The sequence below is a fragment of the Varroa destructor genome, unplaced genomic scaffold (genome assembly GCF_002443255.2).
Source record: "Varroa destructor unplaced genomic scaffold, Vdes_3.0 BEIS01000004.1, whole genome shotgun sequence".
Taxonomy (NCBI): domain Eukaryota; kingdom Metazoa; phylum Arthropoda; class Arachnida; order Mesostigmata; family Varroidae; genus Varroa; species Varroa destructor.
In genome coordinates this window covers 46,115,411-46,133,391 of record NW_019211457.1, presented here as the reverse complement: position 1 = coordinate 46,133,391, position 17,981 = coordinate 46,115,411, and the positions used below count along the sequence as shown (strand labels likewise).

At 41.1% G+C, this 17,981-nt stretch overlaps 1 long non-coding RNA gene across 1 annotated transcript in view; it reads right to left on the bottom strand.

Moving 5' to 3' along the window:
• LOC147756278 (uncharacterized) overlaps nucleotides 1-17,981 on the bottom strand; it is a 46,814-nt gene that overhangs the window by 5,528 nt on the left and 23,305 nt on the right. The window lies entirely within an intron of this gene.

Below are 17,981 nucleotides of genomic sequence, written 5' to 3'. Positions count from 1 at the left end.
CATCCTTTAAAAAACAAGCTTGTTCGCCTGTGCCGCTAACTACATTTTCCGCCTCTCGACATACACCCTTCAGGCTGGCTATATCTAACCGACTTTGTTTCATGTTAAAAATATCTGGGCAGGTTTTAATAAATGATTCGGACATCATTTCGGCATCTAACGGCGACCTGGACATGACCACCGTGTGCTGATTTCATCGTAATGCTGAAGTGATGCATTATCACCCCCATTTTTATGATGATTAATTATTAGTTATATGATACGTTATCAGCATTATCTGTAGAGCCATTAACATTCGGCTTCTTGTTCCTGTGACTCATGGTTGAATCTCGGCTTCGTTCTGTTGTAGGACTTAGGCCCTCAGCAAGAGCAATCTTTTAACAGTTGTCCTATAGGGTTGATTGTTCCGTACGGATCTCCTGTTGCAGACGAACTAAATCTCTCGAGAAAAGAATGTTCTCAGTGCAATGAGTTGCGTAAATTCTCTGAAACGGTAAAAGAACAGCTTCTCGTTTAAGTACTCGGTAACTTCGGTTACATTTCGCTCATAGTCAATAGCTACTTTTTGTATTTGGCGACGAACGAACGGTAGTCCAATAAAAAGTTAACCTTGCTCACAAGAAAGGAAGTCAATTGATTTATTCCCATGCAAAGATGTTCTATCGAACTGTACACGGAGATCCGGAACGATGGCCAGCTATTATTGTCTGCCGAATGGAGAAATTACATGATGAAGCTAAATATTTTTTCGTTGTCGGAACCAACCGGTCGAAAATAGCTGCTGGTCATAAGAGATCAAAAAGAGGAGGCACTTTTTGTAGAAATTCGTTATTTGATTGAGACTACCTGCTTGTAGCAACTACATTTCTGTAGCCCAACCATGGCCACGATCTTAGTTTTCAAACGATGCCAGAATTTTTCAATGAAGTTTAGTGAACAAACAGTAGCGTTGTAAAGCCGAGTAAAAATATGAAAATAGAAGCCATTGAGTTCGTACAGCCGTATGTTACCTTGCGTCCAATATTTCAGTTGTAATATCTGTGCCATATGCCCTCGCTCATACGTGCAACTGAACGAGAGCGCTAAGTCGGCTTAATACGAATAGGTCTATTCTAATAACTATACGTGCATATTTTTACGTTACCTATATTTAATGATTATTTTTCCAAGGAACTCGACCGCATGTCTTTGAGCTCTGCTACGGAACAGAATAGGAAATGCTTTACTATTTAAGTTGAAGAACTTTCAATACGGTCAAGTATATGGTGACATTAGAGAATAATAAAATGTCTCTAAACAATTGGCGCCTTTGTACGCCTAGTAACAACACATTATTGCACATATATAATTAAATACATGACTGACATCGACCGGTTGGTAAACGCCGATCATATGTTTTTCATTTCTGCGTCAAGTGGGTAAGCTTCCACGTTACACACGGCTATCTACGTCGACATACGTATCGATACAGCGACGTCGCTCAGACGGAGAAAGGTACTGGAGAAAGGTGCAGTTGTATGTGTGCTTCATGGGTGGACAGACTGAACAACCAGCCCTCCAGCTATGTAGCGGCTTCGTTCTCCATCTACGGATAAAGGCAGATAAATCAACAGTTTACGGTCAAGCAGCGATAATAACGACCGCGATTGAGTGCTGTTTGTATCATTGATATGGCAGTCGAGGCAACGGCATCTAAATACGAACGGCAGTCAAAACCGCTATTTTAATCGAGCTACTATCTGATCGGACTTTCCCTCCAAAGCAGCAACAGGCATCTGTGCCCGACAACGGGAACGGAATAGCGGCTAGCAGCGCATTTTCCCTCTGGGGGCGCCTTGGCAGAGAAGCTGTAGAAATCTGCTGATGTCGTTTGGCGAATTGCGATACGCTGACAACAGCTGTGACCCGACGCCGCGATACCCGTGCATCCACCTGTCGGTTCCTCGGCGGCCCCAACGCCGCTGTTTCTGCTGCTGCACCCGCGCTAATCGTATCACTATGGTAAATCCGAAGTCGAACTCAAAAAAGATCATATCTCGATCTTCTATTTTGCAACCGCATATATATATATATAGAACCAAAACACGACCGAGAGAAGGACAGAAATAGAAGGAAAGAAGGAGCGTGAGACGACGCGAGGGAGAGCGGACGGCCAAGAGGTAAGGATGGGGATAACGCAGTTGGCGAGGGAAAGGGGATATAAAGGAATAACCGGAAAGAGATAATATAACAGGTAAGGAAAGCAAAGTCCGGAGGTAAATCGTGACGAGTTATTCCTTGGGTGAATATGATTGCATGATAGCCACAGATGAGGGCAAGAGAGAGAGCAGGAGCAACCATTCAGTTAGTTTAAGTGTGCTAAAATATAGCGATAAGGTAAATAAATAGAACCACATTATTGCATCATGAAGATAACGCAAACGAGCCAAAAGCGAATACTATTATCAGCAGCTACCGAAATGGCAGCTGCTTGGAAGTAACTCATCGTTTCAGAGATTACGGGCTATCCACAGCAGGAAAGTTCCTGTTTCTTGTTTTCGATAACATCACTGTCTATCCGTTTGTGAAACAGGAAGGTAGTGGCTTTCTTTAGCAGGAGAAAAAGTGTTACATGAAGATCCCTTTAGGATGCAGATGAGATTTAATCTTTTTTTTTCTTTTTTTATGGCATTCTACCTTATTAACCCTGTTCGGACGCTGTTCCTTCAGGAAGCATTTTTTTCGGCTAGATTTGCTGAGGTTTGCAGCTAGAAGACTTAAGCTCGCTTGATTAATTGGCGTAGGAAGAACATATTGCATAGAACACACGTTGATGCTGATTTAATGCAGAGATAACGATATTCACTCGTCTGCTCACTCGACGCTCTTGTTTGTAAACCATTCAGGTAAACCTCTCACAGACAAATAACATATTGCACTAACAATCCTTTCTGTATAAGGGTGAAGAAAACACGATCTCTTATAGATCTATTTCACGCTATATTGTCATCATGACATGGAACAGAGACAGTCAATGTTAAGTGACCATATGAACCCAAGTGATATTGAATGAATGTAGGATCTGAATTGTCAGAGATATCGGTAGCACTTGTTCTAAGCGGATAGTTATGGCCTTCGAACAAAGATAATATATATACAAGACAAATATAGTACCTTGTTTAGGGCTCTATGCCTTTGTAAGTGATGTTAGTATAGAGCCTGTGCCGCCGCAGTGAATGTCAAAAAATATAAAACAGTTCTATTATTGCGCATGAGTCTTTAATGCGATTTTTTTCTTATTATTTTTACGTTCTAGTTAGTTAAGCATTTATCATGTTCTCCTGACTTAAATACGGGATTTCGTAAACGGTTGTACGGGCTCCATAAGTATGAGGGTCACTGAGTTCAAAGTTAATATGTATTACTTAGCATTGTAAGATCGGGCCGCGTTGTTGCTTGAGTTAATTTCTACCCAAAAACTAATTGATCAATTAAAACTCATTGAAATATCAACTCGTCATGATCGCTACTAAAACCACTCTATTAATTATATTCTCACATTAAAACTAACTTATTAGTTTTAGTGTGAAAATACAATTATAATTAAATTAACTTATTATCTAATTAGCTTCTAACTGATATCACAGAACGTTCAATTAGTTCACATTGCGTCCCAAAAAAGGTCCACTTTTGTCAGCGTTCGTTTCGAACGGTTTGTAAATTATTCTGCACGCGCACAACGCGTAACGTTCGAATTTAGGGACAACTCTACAGCCTATGAACTGCTATGATATCCCTTATCCTCCATATATATATAGATAGATAGATATATCCAATCAAAGATGTCAATTGACTACGCCATATATACATGAACATTTAATATTTAGGAAACTCTTGCCTTTGTTACTTTATTTTCCCGTTCGCCTTCCGTTCGTACTGAAGAACAAACGTCTTACACTAACTAGAAAAGTCCATAATAGCTCACTAAGGTTACTGTTGTTTATGTCGCATAAAATTACAAACCTGGTTTATGCTGCTGCTGCTGCTAACAAAGCTCTTCGGACTGCCATTGAGAGCTAGTCTGATTTCGTCTTCTTGTTTTACTATAGTCTAGTTTGAAAAATCTTTTTGACGTCTTTTTTTACGCTGTTTTACGCCCAGTCCGCTAAGGGGAAAATTGTTGAAATATGCATCGTATCTGTTGATAAATCGTTTTGCTGGTGGGATTACGGTAACGAATAAGATCGAACCCACAGATACTGAACCAACGTTAGCTGACATCTAACAATTGTTGCGGCGACACAGAAAACAGTATAACGATATCCTTCGTAACTTCATTATTAATATGGTTGTTACGTGCACTCAAACAGTCGATAGAACAGAACGGCTGTAAAAGAAAAGCAAATGTGATTTCGAAGCTGTCGATCATGGCTAGATTTAACTGGATAGAGCAAAAGCTAGTCAAAAGAAAACCAGCAATTTCCTAGATTCAAATCTGGAGGGAATAGCTTTTTCGGCCTAAACAACAACTGAGCTTCTGCCTATAGATTTTTGCCTAGCTGACAAAGACATGAGAAACATTTGCGGGCAGGCGCAATCCGAGATATAGACCCTCTTCTACCGTGAGACTCTTCGTTAAGGTGTGACATGGGCTTAAGTGTCAGGAGGAACTTGGTGCCGATTCAATTTCACAATTACTTGCAAAAGTGTACGAAAACCTTCAATAGCAGCTCGTCGCCCAAAATATTGGGTAAAAAATTTTTTAAAAAGAAAACCAAAAAAATACGAGCGCGCTTGCAAGCCCGTACAAAAATAGGATCTATTTAGAAATTCATCTGTAGATAATCGCTTACATCGGAAAAACTAGGATTATAACAGGACGGCCCTAGGGAGTTTCGAGAGAAAATTCAATATATATATATATATATATATATATATATATATATATATACTAAATCTATTTAAATACAATGAAGTAAAGCGTGTACCAAAGTAGAAAATTCGTTTTATTTCTATCTATTTGTCAGCTTTTTGTCAAAGTACAGGTTCAAAATAAAGAAAAGCAAAGACGATTAGCGTCTGGCTGTCGTATAGCCAACTGCGATCGATTATCACCCAATACAAATGTATTACCATTCCAAATAAATTTATTTGAATATCGCTTGCTGTTAATATAACGATAATTATAATAATCACGATCAAGTTTGCCATTGTCTGTCTCTGCTCGTATCTAAGCAGATGTCACAGGGGCATTCTTAGCTCATGGCGTCCTTGTGACATCAAATACGTGAAGCAGCCCGGAAGATATCCGCGAGGTGTACCAATAAGAACTTTGACAGGATGAAGGATATAGGCCACATCGATAAACGCGCGATGACATTAGAATGACAGATTATTGTTATTAGAATGATCTCCTCGGTGGGGCTAGCTAACCATCGTTCGTATATATGCCTCTATTTTCGATAATTTTCTTGGCAATACCAACAAGGATAATCCATAACTGGCTACGCTTGTATGTGATATCATCTACTTATCTTTCTCTCATCGGTCACTCCCAAAACAAACAATACCGATAAGTACGCATCCCCCTCGAACGCAAGACGGAAACAGCTACAAGTCGGATGAATTGCTTATCATCCACAAATAAGTAATTTTTTTGCATTATATCGTCTAACAGCCATTTACTAATTGTCGTCCAACCGGATTTGGTTTAATGCCCTGATAAGCCATACCCAACGGCGGTCCCAAATATAAACCACTTATAGTCTTTCTAGACGTACATTACGTGCTTCTAGAGCTGCACGCGACGGAACAGATACGATGATATGGTCCATTTCGTTGATCGCGTTTTAAAATACGCTAAGACAACAACGGAAACAAACGGTTCTAGTACCTCAGAACCGCGGCCGATCCATATCTAAAGGGCTTGGTCGATGATGACGTGTATCTACGTGAACTACCTGCATCTACCAACCTTTCTAGATCCCTCTCGATTAATCGAAGCTGAAATCACTGACACTCCTCCGATTTCATACACTTGGTAATGAAGGTAACAAATAGATACAATGTTTGCCACAATGTTACCAGCGGCCTACGGGTACTGATGTTATAATTGTTACTGCCGTATATTTTTGTGTGTCTTTCAATCATTACGTAGGTCGACATCGTTCTAGGTAGCAATGACAAAGCTGACCGCAACGACTTCAATGTTTTTTTCTGACCTGGCGCGATGCCAAGCTGGAGTACTTCTTTCCAGCTTACTTCCCTCACATCCTATTTTTTTAGAAAACTTGGCTGGCTGTACTAATGCTGGTGGCAATGCTGATATTGGTAACGACTTACTACCAATGGTCAACATAGGTGCAAATTGAATCAAAGTAATTACCGGAACAACGCGACAATCTGGCGAATTAGGCTCTCCGCTTTAAGGCCACATGACCACCGTCACCGACACATTCTACCCTGAACTTGTGCACAACTATAATATGTTTCTGGGCCGGAGATGTTAGCCAACTGGAATTATGACCGTGTGCCGTTAAATTTCTTACTCTTAAAGCTATTCCCCACGTCTTCCTTTGTTTTTCAGTGTTCGTGTCATTTGCTACTGTTGACGCTGCTGCCGTTGTGCAGGTGGTTCATCGTCGCTTTGTTTTTAGCATCTTAACAATGTTTCTTCGTTGATCGTATCTAATGGGCAACTCTGTCTGGTTGATTAGAACTCTACACTGTCTGTATGTGTTTCTTGGTAAACACTAGTATCGGCTGACAGAAAATTATCTTTCTGTTGCATTTCCTTTTTCTGCAAATTAGACTTTAACATCTTGTCAGACTTTTCTTGATGAGAAGCTCAGGAAAGGCATCCCTTGTCAGAGGTAGTAAAGAAACAAGGAAGACTAGCGAATATGGACCCCCTGATTGATGTTATTATTGCTGCTGACGATAGCGTTGCCGCGGCGTTAGCATAACCCCGCAGTAGAGGATCGGCGTGCTCGTCGTGGTTCATAAACTTCGTCGTTAATCCGATGCGTCACTCCGGTTCGTAGACTGTGGACCGGCTGGTAATAGTTGAACCAGCTACATTGACGGTTAACTTATTCCGTAGTCGCCGAACAAGAATCACACAGTTTCTCTTCTTCTAGGATCAGATCTGCTTGGTTGACATTTACCCGATTTCACGAGCAGTAGCAAGCACTCCTTGCTACTCTTTTTTTCGTCTGATTTCTTTATGAAGATGTCTACCAAGTAAGCCAAACAAAAGATGAAAATCGACACAAGCAAGGAATACTCGTTGTGTTTGAATGGTCTATTGACTAATGTACCCACCACCAGCATCATCATATATATACTAGCGATATTTCATACTACACGAACTTACGTGTAAATCCACTGCTTGCGGCTTTATCGCTGGCAGCGGCGCCCGTATTTGCTGAAACCCATAAACACACACAGATATATATATATATATATATATATATATATATATATAAGCCAGTAGACGAACAATATAATATGCAATCTTCCGCCGGTGGCGTAATACCCCCAAAGCACGCACACAAGCGCTCACATAAGTACGACAGTTCAACAGGCAGCAGCGGTAAGCGAGGTACAGCTGCGACCTCCTTCGGAACGTCGGAAATAAACGGTAACGCTACAAATATTGTCGTCATCATTGGGATCGGCAAAGAGCAGCGACCCCAGTAGTTGGATTAAGAATGGCACGTCCGGGGGGAAAGTATGCTTTGGTCCATCCCCTGATTCGATTAGATGTTTCTTGCATTTTCGCTGGGCGGACAAAGCTCATGCGAGGTGAATGAATACCAAAGCAATAAGTACATACACGTATACAGGAGGGTACAGGACGAGTATGCACACGCATGTATTTGACATAAGACCAATCGTTTCAGTATATTGTATAATGAAGTTGACGAGTTCATTAGCGTACAACTCTGGAGTACTACATCCTGATGAAAGCAACATAGCGTATATTTGTTAATAAAACTACACATGTACGTGTGGGCATTCGGGCTGAAAAACCTCTAAATCCCGATTTCAGCGAGGGCTGTATGCCACTTAGTAGAGAACAAGGCTCTGGTTGACAAATGACTGGAAGGTATCGGACGAATAAATCAATAAATGTTTTCCCTGTTGAAGATGTCCCGATATTTCCCGAACGCATTCTGAATAAATCTGTTTTTACGTCGGAGAAGCGGCGCGGTAGGCACTTAGGAATTGCTAATGCAGATAGTTGGTTTCGTTAAGGAGTTTCATTGGCAGCGAATCAACCTAAAAAGATGATAATACTTTATTAAGTGTTTCTTCCATATTGGCAATTATCATAGATATTTAGCGATTTGTCAACTAACATGGCTGACGTAATGAACATCGGTAGGCAAGCCGCGTTGCTTAGCTAAAACTTTTTTTGCTATTTGCTAAGAGAAACTACGCATATGGTATAGAATAGAACCATATTTGAAGCACCACAAGTTCTCAGAGCATTCTTAATGGCTGCAATGAAGTCCTAAGGAATTCGCACGTTCGTATGGATGCGACCCATCTGTCGCGTAGCTAGCACGAACTTCGCCGCCCATAGTGACCTCGTTAATCTTAGGATTCATTCATGAAACCTTTATACTCAGCGATTACAATGCCCGGCATGATGCTGGTGTCTTTTGCATTTACCCGCCCGAGAACGATTAGCCCATTTTGTGGTCCCATTTTGTGGTCAACCATGTATATTTCCTGTCGGGCAGTAAGCAAAAGTAGTAGCAGAAAGTTTTCTATTATTTGTATTATTTCTAATACAAGAAATATAGAAAAATGAAAATAGACAAACAAAAAACCACACGCACACGAAAGGGGTGAAGCACTTCTTTTCCTCACTGCGAAGACATAACCGGTGTGCGCACAATAATAATTTCCTTTCGAACTCGCTGTACGGATTCAATGGTATCTACAAAATTTCACTGTTACTTTTGGGTAAAAGAGTAACATCAGTAATCGCTCTCGTCCGTCCGATTTCAACGATTCGTACGTTTACGTCGTATTCGTACGTTTACGTCGTATTCGTACGTTTACGTCGTACACGGCTTAAGACCTCGGTTACGCTATAGGTCAGCTTGTCAATTATACGTCACAGGATATTTTCGCATTGGCCGTATTGTACGGCAGCTGTGAATTCAGAGAGCTCTATTATTCGGTTAATTTATTATTTTTATTATTTTTATTATTTTTTATTATTATTAATTTTTATTATTAATTTTATTAATTTAATTATTAATTATTAATTAATAATAATTATTATTAATAATTATTAATAAAAAAGTATTACGGCTTTCTGTTTAGGGGTAATATACTAGCTAGATGGGCACAGGATACGGAACGATAGCTTACATCTTGTATCTGCCTGATAAAAATTCGAACGTTCAACTAGTATATAGGCCGCTAAAAAAGAGCAGATATCGTGTATAGCATGGAAGTTGTACACGATTATCTGGTATGACTCATGGAAAAAAAGAACGGCTTAAAATTGTAACTTACTGAGAACACGACTGATAACGAGACACGCATTTATGATAAACGTTTTCAAAAACTAAGATAAGTGATTTTTACTTTTTCCCCCAACATCGAAATAGTCAGTAAAAAAAATTAACAGTATTTTCCATTGTATTAGAACTATCGTTCTTGTTGTGGATGCTGGCTTAGGTCCTGCCAGGAACGTGTACTACATAACAGGTATGATCGAGTAAAGAAAACATGGCTACTATGCAGGACAGGATATTAGATTATAACATGCCCCCAGCCGCATAAAAAATGAAAAAATTCGCAGAATCGTGAATTACATGGCGAGGAAATTGTTCGAGCAGCTGGTTAATTTCGAATCGCCCCCAGTGTGGTTCGGTGGGAGACAGTTCCAGCGATGGGTCGGATACAAGGAACGTGAACAATGACTATTCGAATAGGCAGTGAGCCATTTGCAGGGACGTTTTACAAAGAGTGACTTGCTTTAACGTGAAGATCAGTGCGTGGGAAAGCTTTTGAAATGTTGGTATGCCAGCACCATATTTAGAGGAAACCGGTTCCCGAAACAGTTATTCCGTCGTTGTAAGAAGGCAGGCGAGACATTTCGTGAGTGCCAAACTGTTTCTGCTAGACCAACGAGGTATAAGACTTCATATTTAGTGTGTTATTGGATAACATTGGTGGAAGAACGGCCAGCTTCCTCACCATGGCAAACGTAAGCTCCCACGCTAAGCTAGTCTGTGTGGAGCGAGATCATATGTCGGTCGAGTACAGCATTTGTTAATGGGAGCGTTCCGAACGAACTGTGCTAGCCACCAGCTTCAACGATTGAAACACAGCTCGAACCACTGGTCGACTTCACCAACTCGATCGTAACGACCAGCCTTTATAACTATGCCGACTTCAGTTTATTGCGGAAAGGCTGGAAAGTGCACTGCTTCTTACCCCTTACCGTTCTGGCCGTGCTTCCGCAGGTAGCCGTAGCGCTAGTGTTTTGTAAATGGCATCAGGGTTGTCTAAACGGTAATTATTTGGCACTCTATGGCATGTTAATTTGTGGACAAAGGAGTTTGGATTAAAACACGTGCGTACATAAGCAGCTACGATATACGCCAATTTGCAGAAGGAAATCATCCGCATTCACTAATAGTATTACTACACCAACATGTTCAGGACGATGGGAGGTCTGGTTGTGTAAGCCTGTTGTCGTCGACCCATAATACAGGGTGCTCCGATAGCATAGGACGCCGTAAGTTGTGCCATCTGTTAATCACTTTTGGAAATAACGAAGTCCCACCCCAGACATGCACGAAGAGATCGCGAGGGGTCTACGCAGCGAAGTGTACCATCGGCCTCATTGAGCGCTAAAGATTACCAGCCGCGGGATGAGGGCATACCACCAGATAAGCCTGGCCTAGTTGCAACGGAGGAGATAATATTTATCTCGTAATAGATAAAAATGCGTCTTCTGTTATATAGACGCACTTATAATAGTGACTGCGAAGTGCTCGTTCCTGGCAGCCAACGACAAAGCTAAGCCAGTCCTTTTCAACATATATATAGTATATCTTCCGTATACAATGCATACAACTGGAGGTTACCGTTCGAAGTAGACGCAAAAACTTCGCTCTTCCGTTCGAACGAGGTGCTTCTTCGTCCATAGCAATTGCGTACCGCCATTGCGGTTGAACTCTTGTCTTATCGGCTTCGGACTAATCACAATGAAGCCTTTCTCTCTCATTTCTCCGTGATTCGTGCCGGCATCGGTGACGTTTGCTGCTGTTCCTCATTTAGCGACCTGTAATCAGTTCGGGGTCTTTGGCTACGCCGTGGTTCGTTCTGTGCTCGACGTCGCTCTTTGCTATACATGTAAGCATTTGCCGTAGTGCCTTTTCGTATCGACTTCGTTCTAGTAAGCGTCGTGTGGATTGCGCGGTCATTGAGGTAAATGTGTTGACTCCGTCATAATCAATTCTATTCCGACTACTTCGACTAGTGTTGCCTTCCAAAGACGACAGAATATCAGTTGCGATGATTAGATATTCTATACTTATGGCCTATCCATCCACTCCTGTGTGTACCAGGGAATACTAGGAAGAAAGGGAATAGGGGAGAGGTAATGGCGCTAAAATTCAAAAAATATGTCCGTATTTAAGTGTCGTCCTGTAAGGGATAAAAAATAAAAACAATCGACACTATATCTCTTCAAACAATTAGATGTCACGCATTAATATAAGAATACTTAAGTTTAATTTGAATTTATCTATTAAGCATGAGGGTTATTTGAAAGTAATGAAATCCTGCGGTCCGGAGAGAGCTAACTGTTGACCTACACATCGAGGGATTTAGCATTGCAGTCAAATAAATTACCTCATTAGGAACAACGTACACAATAGAAACAGTAGTAGGTAAAGTCTACTTTTCGCAATAGTATAGTGTGGGGGGGGGGGGGGTATTTGCTTACCGGTGGATGTGCGGCATTGAAAGAAGTCTGACGTTGCGATTTTGCTCGACAGTAATCACCCTATCAAAATCTTTGTCAGTGTAGTAACCACTGTTGATCTGCCTCTCGGCCTATCTGTCAGTGCTTTAAAAAACATCGTAGCTCAGCACGAAATAATGACAGAAAGACAAATGAATGCTTATCACTTCGTTAGGGAAGACTGAGTCATTGGCGTATCGTCATCCAACGAAACGAATGTCGATCAATGATGTTAGCTGGAAATATTCAATCCGATTCTTCTACTGTTGCTATATCCAGTCTGCTCGACGAACAGCTCGACGGTGACGACCGCTCGTCATCATGTGGCGCTATACATCTCCTGTATATTCTGTTGGCGGTCGGAGTGAAAGCGATTTTCTGAAGAATCACTTTCAAACAACAACAACAAACGAAGATCTAAATGCCGAAGAGCACCACCCGCTGTCAATTACGGTGAAACACGAGCGGATGGACAAAATAAGGTACGACTCAGCGTAGTTCACGCTAGCCCCTCAGCTTCCCGCTTAGACCCGGTGGCGGTGCAGTAAACTGTGGTACATTCGCCTGTTAAACCTGAAGGGCACGCGGTGGTCTGAATTCGGATCTGAGCATGAACGCACTTCGTTTCAAGTCGCCTAATGGAATGCCTCGTACAGCTTGGAACATTTAGGCCGCCTCCATTATGTCTGTTTGTCCTCATCCGGTTCATTGCTGCCGTTAGAAGAACACACAATTGCTGATGTCAATCCCAAACCGATGTATAAGACCGATGATGAATCAAACTGGACCCTTTACGGTTTGCGTGGTGTTTCTAGAAAAAGGAACATCGAATCTTACACGTTTACGGGTGACTCCCTATTAACGAGTAAATTTACCTGCGGGCTTTGCTCTTCTTTAGTAATTGATAAAATTAATTTGCGGTTGTCTTATAATCTATTACTAAAGAAGAACAAAGCCCGAAGGTAAATTTAGTCGTTAATAGGAAATAACCCGTAAACATGTAAAATAAACCACTGGAACACGAGAACGCGTTGTGAGGTATGGTTGTGATCTTGTTGTTGTTAGGTCCCTGCAATAAAATCCCTTTGTTTAGAACGACAAGCTGGCGGCTCGCTAGGACCATTGAATTAGATATAATGAAGATTCTCATGTTAATATAGCAGTACGGACTTTATTAGAAATGATTTTCGCTAAATCGGTGAATCTGATTAGTGAGTCAGGTGCATAAAGATTTACAAATTGAACTGAGCGACACTCAATAGCTGTGTGTTGACCTAGCGATGACGATGGTGAGGAGTCGGATTAATTGACTTTTTGGACTACACAGACAGACTAGGGGCTACTGACAACAAACAGTTACTGCAAAAAGTAGGGATTGCCCCTTCTATTACGACTTATGCTATATTTCAAGGCTTTTTAACACTTGTCTGACGCGTATAACAGAGGCGTGTTAGAACGTGAGTTGTAGGTATTGCTCCAGCGCTTTAGCAGCATCTGCCAGCGTTGTCAAACTGGCTACGATATGACCCATGAAGTTCTTTGTGACTATTTGTAACTTGACCGTAGTATCGAAGAATAACGTGCCGTTATAATTTTCGTCTCATGCTGTTAGCTGGCAGCGTTCAAACTAGTGGTGTTTTTCGATAGAACTTTCATAATAGCCTCAAAAAAGCTACTATATCAACCATTAATAGGATTGCCAGCGATATGACACTGGATCAATTGAATAGAAGTAATCGCAAATTTCCGACAAAAAATAGAAAAAAGCGAAAAATTTGGAAAAACTTTCGGATGAGGATTGGATCAGGTAGGGGGATCAATAGTGGTAGGAGAAAGATACCGAAATCATTAATTAATAATGATAGACTAAACCGGGTTTCAGCATCAGCGGAAAGACATCGAATATCAAACATGACGATAGCATCGACATAAATTTTCCTTGGAGTTCATATATCATTTCGACATATTCATTTCGAAATTACCCATAAAATAAATCATAAGGTCACTATAAGGTCTATTATCATGACGCTTTGGGTATTTTATTGGCGCTTCAGCTCAAAAACTCTGAAAGGTGGCTTGAGCTTAATTAGAAGCAGATTAAACGCGGCCATTTCCTGGTCATTTAAGAAGCTCAGTCTTCGACTCGTATAAAGACAGGTAAAGTTTACATGTGAGCTTTACACAGTTTGGGGTTCCAATAGTTGAGATCTGTATATTTCTAAATGTGAGACTGATTCTTTTTGCTAAGAAACTACCCGGAGGAAATACGGTGAAACCGAGTTGTCAAAAGTTCCTTGTCCAAGTGCTTTTCCCTCCCTCACCCTCTCTCTCACTTTCTTTGTGTATGTTGCTATCTGTTCTGTCTATTCTATTTGTATCCGTGTTGTGTGACCCCTTGCTGCCCTCGCCACTAAACGCTTCAGCGAGCAGACGCGACACTACCCGTGCGACAGTAGCAGATTGGCTGTATTTTGCTGCGTAATACAGTTTATATTCTGTATAACCACGAAAGTTGTTTATCATCTCAGAGAGTACTCTATCTGAAAAAATTAAATTTTCCCTATTGTCAAGTTGCATTGTAAATGGCTTTTTCCAATAATGATTACCTTTAGGATTACAATATCGTAATTATACATATCAGTCAGAGAATAGGAACATGGAAAATCAACATTTGCGCACGGAAAACAGCGAAAGGCCTGAACCTATCGTTTTGTTCTAAGCACATAGATACACAGCGTCTTGTACCCTCCTCATGTGATGGTAGGGATCATAACGCATGAACGAGATACTTAATCGTCAAATGACTCCCGAAATTATCCTAGTCATGGGTTAATAGTAAAACAGAGCAAGACAAATACATACACACAGAGAGATACACATACAAGTGTCATTGTTCCAGCAACGAGCCCGTGCTCTGCAAGCGCCCTCAGATCGCTTTCCTATTGCCAAAAGAGTTGTTGGGTCGGACTCATGTATGGAATCGATGAATGAGTAACCATTCATCGGTTCCATTTCTGTGAACGAACTGATTGCCCTGCCACAGTTCCCAGATGCTGCTCATAGCTAGGGAAAAATATCTGCACTCAGCACGAGATAGTGGCTGCGGCGTTTTGGTGCTATTATCTTCATTCACCCGTTTAATCGCAGAATCGGCTTGTGAAGGAGATCTACTGTTAACTATCAAGATCGCAGTGTAACGTGATCAAACTGGTTTTTCTTTTTAGTACTGAACGGTTCTGCTTATTCTCCTTTGCGCTGTGGACCTATCTGGCCGGATTTACCTGTGGTCGAAATCGCGCACGCTTGTTTCTATAAACGAGTTCGATATTTACGTTTCATTTCGGCTCTCGTCGTGGTCGTTGGCACCGGAATCTCAGAAAAAAAAAACTCAAAGAATGGGTTTAGGCGAATGAGTCCTGGCTAATAAGCTGACTTTTTCGTACGGCAGTCAACGACCATCGAACGAAAACATAGAGCCAGCAAGTGGCAAAAGCTAATACAAACTTCCGTAGAATGATTCGGGTAGCAGATCAATTGAGAGCAACTTCTCCTAGACATAAAAATGAACCGAGTAATACTTGCTTTGCATATCACTACTGCCTGGACACACAGAAAAACCACGACTACATGATCAGGTCACAACGATATGGCTAATGGTATATGAGGGTTTGGGGGAGATCGACAGTTTCGTCAGAGCAACAGCAGCAATAGCAGTGGCAGAATTCGCAGAATGCCCTTACGCGTCTTTCGATGAACTTGTAGCAAGGGCAGAAAATCTAAATAGCCGCTACTAGAAAACGATGACTAATGTGCAGGTTGTTGCAACATTAGCTTATAGAAGATGTGATGCCTTACTGACAAAATAAAGCGAACTCAACCAGGCATATGCAGACCGCGTTGAAAACGCAGGAAGAATGCATGTAACTCGGGCCAATCAGGCGGAGGGGCGGTGATGAACCAGGACCGTTTTACAGACTGGCCTGCTAATCCTAAAACAAATCTGTTAACCTTTCCAACATTCTTAGTCGATAGTTGGCGTGAAAGATGTGCTGGAGTAGACCATGAATAACAGAGGCAAGTGATATTTCTCAGTTTGCCGGCACTGACGCCGGCCATTGAGACCAATGGTGCTCAACAGTGAACATTAAGCGGGGTGGTTGACCTGTTTAAAGAAGAAGGACATTCCTGTCATCATTAGTCGTGGAATCAATACCATTATCGCCGTCATGACCATCATATCAATAAAAGCGGATTTGTCTTCCGTAAATCCGTATAATTCCGTGAGCGACGATTTCTTTATTCCGAAATGTTGTTGTTGTTGTCGTCATTATAATCGCCTTTGTTTTTGTTGTCGCCGTCGTCATCGCCGTTGTTTTTGTTGTTGTCGTCGTCATCATCGCCGTTTTTTTGTTGTTGCCGTTGTTGTCCTCATCATTATCATCGCCGTTGTTTTTGCTGTTGTCGTCGTCGTCGTCGTCGTCATCATCGTCGCCGTTGTTTTTGTTGTTGTCATCATCATCGCCGTTGTTTTTGTTATTGTTGTTGTCGTCATCGCTGCGGATCATGTTTGTGTTGGCATTGTTCTTTGGGTGTCAGGAAGTCATGTGTACGGGATGGATTTGAGTATAATTAGATTAAACAGAAATTTTAGGTAAAAGTGGTGGTGATTTGATTCAAATACAGGTTAATGCTGCTAAAGGGAAACAGTGTAAACATAAGCAAAAAAAAAAACTGTCGACTTGTTGAGTACATTACAAAAGATCATTTGGTCCTATTAATTGTTTCAATGACCCATTGTAATATTGTTGAAGTCCGAATCAATCATTTTACCGAACGCCAGCAACTTATAATGCACCTATAACATCATAACCCATTTTTGTTTTTTATTTGTATATTATTGTTACATTTGATCAATATTTTTATAATTTGTGATCATCCACTTTAAAAATAGCCTGATTTCTTTCCATTTTTCGCGTCAATTTTTATAGCACAAAATCGTTGAACTTTTTTCTAGCTAGCTTTTTCAAATGGCTTAAAACTGCCTGTTCCTAGGTGATATTATGGCTACTCCGGTGTCGGGCTTGCTCAACTTTCAAAATAAGTTCATCAGCTTTTCCGTAATTGGTCAGCCACTGCGAGAAGCACTTTTCACGTCGAAATTTTCAGAACGAAAGCCATAAAATCATCTTTGGGCTATTTCTTCCGATAACGCATTTTGTCCATAGACCGAACACATGTTTTCATGGGTCTGGGCAGTATTTGTGCCCTTACCGCAATGAAATTGTATAATGACAATAGTAAGCTTTTGCAGAAATTTTACTCGTTAATAGTTTCAAGTAAAAAGAAAGTGCTTGGTGCTTTCTTCGTCAACCCAATATTATAGTATCGTTCCTAAATGTACTTCCCTAAATGTAAACTATGTAAAAGAGTAAACGAAATAGATCGGAACTTGTTTGCATTTTATTGATAGAGTCATGTGGGTCTATTTGCTTACAAATCTAAGGATCGTTTAAGGTGATTCAGGTGGAGGACCGTTCCCATGACAACTTAGTAGGTAACATAGTTGCCTGCGAATCTTACGAACACGTTGTGGGACCCGGGTATAAACAGACTTCGTTTCGTGCTGGGAGCCAAGCATATGGTGGAGTACCGAACGACGATACCGGACGTAAAGCCTGAATCATAGAGGTTGGGAAGCGTAAGGAGCCCCGTACATCACGTAATACTGAAGACCAGTCGTCTAAGGCATCCTTAGCGACGAGACTGAAACCGTTTATATTGGTCAATGAATTTAAGACTCCTATCCTATTCATAGCAGATAGGCCAACATTGTCGTCGATTAATCAACTCTACAAGCTTCATTGTTTTGGCATTTTTCTGTTATGAAAATCATTCGCCTCCTTTCGAAGACAGAGACCTCTTTAGCAAAGGGTTACTTTATAGAAATGGTTCGCCTCACCTTGGTCATCAATACACTTACAACATAGCGTTAACGTAAAGC